This window comes from Mauremys mutica, chromosome 14 (assembly GCF_020497125.1).
Source record: "Mauremys mutica isolate MM-2020 ecotype Southern chromosome 14, ASM2049712v1, whole genome shotgun sequence".
In the NCBI taxonomy this organism is placed as follows: Eukaryota; Metazoa; Chordata; order Testudines; family Geoemydidae; genus Mauremys; species Mauremys mutica.
Window position 1 is genome coordinate 11,974,469 of NC_059085.1, and position 5,844 is coordinate 11,980,312.

The following is a 5,844-nucleotide window of genomic DNA, read 5'->3' on the forward strand; positions in this document are numbered from 1 at the left end:
ATTATAAATGCATTTAAAATCTACTGGATATGCCATCTTTAATTCTGAACAGACTAAATTAGGAGGTGGGCTGGACCTGGACTAATAAGAAAAATATGACAGTGCTATTTGTTTGCAAAAAATATATATATTACGGAGTCTCACAATATCATTTCAGAGTTCAGTCTTCTTTGCATCACACTTCCACAGCTTGGCATTTGCTGAGATGTGGGTGGGAGAGCTGTCTGTTAGTCTGGGTCATAGAGGGGCCCTTGCATTGCCGAATTAGTGCTGGTTCCAGATTTACCAAAGCCGTTCAGCTTCTTGTAACTATTAAATAGACAGAGTAAAAGGGTTCAAACATGCCATTTTCAGTTACAAGCCTTAGGGCAGAAAAGAAAAGAAATAACGAATGTTTCATCAGACTTATTATATGGTAACCCATAGCAGGCAAAATCAATTACTGTCAAGAGGATTTGTAGATACATCTCACACATCTCATTGCAATGCTGTTCCCCCCTCCCCCTTTTCTGTTTGGGAAATCTCTTTTCTGCTTCTCTTTCTATATATTAGAATCGAGCCTACAGAATCTTGATGGATTCCAAACGCATTCAGAGCAGACAATTTTTCAAAATGGAGTATGACATTCCCACCTGCACACACCCACTCACCTAAGATAAGAATCAAATCTTCAGCAAACTATTACCATTTTCAGTTTCAGACTAGGTTTTTGTTTTACTGGACTTCAGTCTATCAAAAAGTAAATGGTGGGGCCTCAACTGGAATACAATGTGCAGTAATGGTTACCCCATCTCAAAAAGGATATAGCAGAACGAAAGAAAGATGACAAGAATGATCAAAGGCCTACAAAAAAACCCAACCCTCATATGAAGAGAGATTGAAAAGACTGGGTTTATTGGGGAGCGCATAAAGGCCTATAAAATAATTAGAAAGAATCTGTTCTCCCTGTCTTGTAACAGAAGAACTAGGAGACATTCAATTAAATTAAAGGTGGCAAAAATTCAAAATGGATAAAGGGATTTTTTTTTTTTGCACAATATGTAAACGTAGAACTCACTGCCACAGGAAGGCGTTGAGGCCAAAAATTTAGCAGGATCAAAAAGGAACTGAACATTTCTATCGATATCGAGCATATCCAGAATTAATGACGACAAAAAATTGTGGAAGGGACATCAAACCTCATACTTCAGGGCTTAAACCAAACTAACTAACCTGACTAGACCTGACAAAGGGAGCAGATGACTACTCATCTGTGCACTGCAGGGTTCTTACCCCTTCCTCTGAGGCTCTTGCAACTGGCCACTGTCAGAGACAGGATACTATTCTAAATAAACCGCAGGTCTGTTCCAACATGGCAATTCCTATGTTAAACATGGTTCCAGCTAATGCCAGTCCCTACCTTGACTCAAACTCAATACTGCCAATCTCACGTATTCATAAATCATGAGTCAGGCACCCCAGAATCTGAGTCTGATTTAAAAATAAAATAAAATCAATAAAACCCCCACAAGATTACAAAAATTAATTCAGGGTTCTTTTCGTGTACCTTCTAGTTTCAGAGGCTCTCTGGTCATGTTTTCAAGCTTTTCTTCACAACCACAACTGCTAGAAACTTAGCTTTCATTTTAAAAAGAAAAAGGGAAGCGTCTCACATAATCACCTTTAAGATTTAGCAAGGCTGCTAAATTGATGTTTTAAAACTCTCACTTTTCTAAGTTTCCCAGGCCATTATGGTTGGCCAATAGGTTTGATTTAAACATTGTTCCAGCTAAGTTCAAACTCTTCTGAAATGCGATTCAAATTCAAGCATAGGCTTTTTGTTTCAAGCGCAGAATACCTGCTTGCTGAGAAACAATGTGTTGATAGATATATCTGAATTCCTAGTTAGGGCTCCCCTAAATTTCTGTAGACCATGACAGACATGAAAGGTTAGTAAGGAAAACAAACAGAAGAGGAAGTTTGCAGCAGCAGCATCTGTTTGCTTTTTTGACCGCCGCTGCACACTGCGTGGACCTCTTCAGAGAACTAGTCACGATGACTCCAGATCTCTTTCCTGATTAGTTGTAGCTAAATTAGCCCCCATCATATTGTATGTATAGTTGGGGTTATTTTTTCCAATGTGCATTACTTTACATTTATCCACATTAAATTTCATTTGTAATTTTGTTGCCCAATCACTTAGTTTTGTGAGATCTTTTTGAAATTCTTCACAGTCTGCTTTGGTCTTAACTATCTTGAGCAGTTTAGTATCATCTGCAAACTTTGCCACCTCACTGTTTGCCCCTTTCTCCAGATCATTTATGAATAAATTGAATAGGATTGGTCCTAGGACTGACCGATGGGGAACACCACTAGTTACCCGTCTCCATTCTGAGAATTTACCATTTATTCCTACCCTTTGTTCCCTGTCTTTTCACCAGCTCTCAGTCCACGAAAGGATCTTCCCTCTTATCCCGTGACAGCTTAATTTACGTCAGAGCCTTTGGTGAGGGACCTTGTCAAGGGCTTTCTGGAAATCTAAGTACACTATGTCCACTTGATCCCCCTTATCCACATGTTTGTTGACCCCTTCAAAGAGGGCCGGATCCTTCAAGTGCTTTCAGCTCTTCACTGAAGCGAGCAGGAGTTGAGAACACCTAGCAGCTTCCAGATGGTCTCTGGGCTGGTGTGGTGATGTTCCACTGGGACTAGTCTGCATGGAAAGTAAAGCAAGCAGGAGGGAAAAGAGAATACAGTGATTCTCACAGGTAACATAACCAGAATGCTGATAAAGGCATTCTTTATGCACAACTTCCATTGACTGCAATGGGAGTTTTACCCGCGTAAACCCTTAAAGCCTCAGAAATTAGCATAGAGTTGCAGTGAGCACTTGTAATTAGGATCTTGCCTTTGGCCCTGGGGGAATTTTGTCCAAGGATGTCACTGTAACAGCGCTAGAGAAACATTTAAAGAAGGAAAATTACCCCCATCTGGAATGGTAGGTTTTAATACCTAACAGAAATTGAAAGTGTCTCACTACTAGGGAGAGGAGCAGTAATTTGTTTTGAAAACGCTGGGAAATACAGGACATTGAGCTTTATGTACAAGCTATTTGCATCTTGTATGCTGTTTTGCAGGGGACTTGTTGTGTGCAAGGTGGGGAGGAGTGCAACAGATAAGAGACATGTGCTGTCCAAGAATAAAGTGACCAGAAGAGATTTTAAGATACGTATATACATGCAATTTTATTGGTTTAAGTAGCTATGCTCACATCACAAACACTGACTGTATTTGGACAAATATACAAAATGCACAATAAGGTTATTTTCACGTCACCAAATATACAGATCATTGTCAGGAAGGGAAGTTGCATACATTATTCACCCACGAAAGCTCATGCTGCAAAACATCTGTTAGTCTATAAGGTGCCACAGGATTCTTTGCTGCTTTTACAGAACCAGACTAACACGGCTCCCCCTCCGATACTTGACATTATTTGCAGCAGCTGCATTTGGTGGAAGGTTGTCCTTTGCAGATACAGCCTTGGGCACACTTGGCGCATCCAGGTGGGCAACAGGAACAACAGCCTGACAAGGAATAAAAACAAAAACCAACAAAGCAGTGTCAGAATTTGTCAAAGCCAAACAGCGACCCTACCCTGGAGCGGTGCGTGTGGCAGGCTGAGATAGACCAAATAAGCATCCACAGCCAAGGCTACATCAGAACCCCTATGGGAGTTTTGCACTGAGGGTAAATGAGAACCTAACCATAGTCTAACTTGGAGACCCCAATCCCATAGTTCTTATTCAAGCCAAACTCCTGTTGATTTCAATAGGAATTTTATCTAAACAAGGACTACGGAGTTGAGCCCTTAACTGTTGCATTCACTGGGGGAAACCATGTAGAGCAATATGGGGAATCACTGCTATTTCTGCCTTCTGCTCCTCTTCCCAGGTATGCCACAACCCCTCTCTATTCTATTCTCACCATCTCCAGTTTAGTCTATTCATCTCCCTATTCCAGATGCACAATTTAAAACACCCATCTCCTGGGGTATATCTTGGCTTTAGCATCTTCTCTCCAACCCTCTTCTATTTTGCAGGGTGCCTGTCATGTCCACACCTTGGTCTTTGCAAGGCAGCCGATGTGGACTAATATTTTGAGCAGTTTATCAGCCCCCCTCTCTGCACTTCACTGTGGAGGAGGGGAAGGAATTACTAGGACTTGCAGGGAGCATGGACGTGGCCACAAAGAGAGGCAGACATGGCTCTCATGTCAGTTTCCCTTGTGGAGCTGCTGAAGAGACCACACTGCAGCCCAGATTGCAGTGAGAGCTGAATGAATAAACTGGTAGTGCTGACAGCGCTCTATGGTCTGTAACAATTAAAGAAGGAATTTGTTTGATGTTAGTTTGGAAAAGATTTTTGAAAGGGGCCAAATTCATGGGGGGAGGCGGGGACAAGGACTCATTTGGCTTCCTGTATCAAGCAATGGGTTCTGTTAAAACAAAGTTAGAACTGCACATTTTATATATCCAGGGACTGTAAAGATTATAAAACGCTACCCACTAGACTGGTTCCTGAGATCTGCTGAGCTACTCACTTTTCCTGCACGATGTGCATTTACAGTTTGTGCATTTGCAGTTGTTACCACAGGTGCAGGTGCCACCTAAAATGAACAAACAAGGGAAAATATCCCATGAAAACACATTGGGTAGAAGCCAGACAGTTCTCAAAAGTTACATTTCAGGACTCTAACCATCTTTACAAATATCCACACGTTCACACTGCCTTTGAAACTTGCCAATCAGCCCCAGCATCCGAGAGAACTCAGACAGCAGGTGCTATTTTCATTTCTTTGTCTAAGGGAAGTTTAGCAACAGGTCTCCGGGAAGAGTCTATTCCCGATAGGCAACTGACGGCAGAAATGGCCCCCTACCACTGAAAGTCAGTATAAAAGACTCGTTTTTTAAAACGCAGGTTGCTACATTTTTGCTTCCAACTCTGCTCTCCAGTTCAAGGAGAAAACCCAGTAGCTGCTAGTACATTTCTGACAGCTTGGGGGCCTCGGGAGGGTAACTGGACACCTCACAAGGGAGTTTATAGGCTCGAGAACAAACAAGGTGGTGGGAGAGGTGGAGCACACCGGCAACGCCAGGCCACGGAACAGAAACCCCCGCGCTTAGCCAGGAGAATCCGGCCCCGGGCAGAGGAAACGCCCGCCTGCCCTAAGCTGAAAATCCTTCCCAGTCCCTACAACAGGGCGCTGCAGGCAAGTCCCGCCCCGCGGTGAGATCCCGGCGCGGGCAGGTGCGAGCGCGGCCCGGGATCTCTCTGCAGCAGGGCAGGGCAGGGCAGGGGGCTGCGGAGCGGGGTCACTCACCGATCGCACAGGGACAGGCCGGGCGCTCCATTGCTCGCGTGGCTTCAGCCGCCGGCTTTGCAGGGACGCTGGGGACCCAAAGGAGAAGGTGTCAGGGGCGGCGGCCACAGCCCCTTATATAGACAGGCACTGGAGAGGGAGCGGGCGCAAAACCCCCGCCCATTGCGCACGGCTCCGCTCCGGTCCTGGCCCGGGGCACTGCTGAGCCAGGCGCCTTTGCACGGGGGCAGGGCTCCGCTCCGCTCGCGCCGGCCTCCTCCCTCCCGCAGCCAGCGCCAGGTGCGCGCAGCCCTGCGGCCCCTATTGGCACCGGGAGAAACGCGGGCAGGGATGGAGCCCGCCTGCCGCTCACTGGATGCGGGGAGGAGATAGGAGCGCTGGGCTCCTTGCAGAGCGTGTCTGCGTGAGCACAGAGCACTGTGTGCACTCAGCACAGGAATGACACACAGAGCTCCGCATGCACCAGGCTGCAGGGGCTCCGGG

General features: G+C 45.4%; 1 long non-coding RNA gene across 1 annotated transcript; it reads right to left on the reverse strand.

Annotated features, from left to right (window-relative positions):
- Nucleotides 1-3,197: 3,197 nt before the first annotated feature.
- LOC123349037 lies at nucleotides 3,198-5,506 on the reverse strand. The gene is made up of 3 exons (XR_006573334.1): nucleotides 5,362-5,506; nucleotides 4,582-4,647; nucleotides 3,198-3,566 (listed from the first exon to the last, which is right to left on the reverse strand). It is a non-coding gene; the product is annotated as an uncharacterized LOC123349037 (long non-coding RNA).
- Between the last annotated feature and the right edge of the window lie 338 nt (nucleotides 5,507-5,844).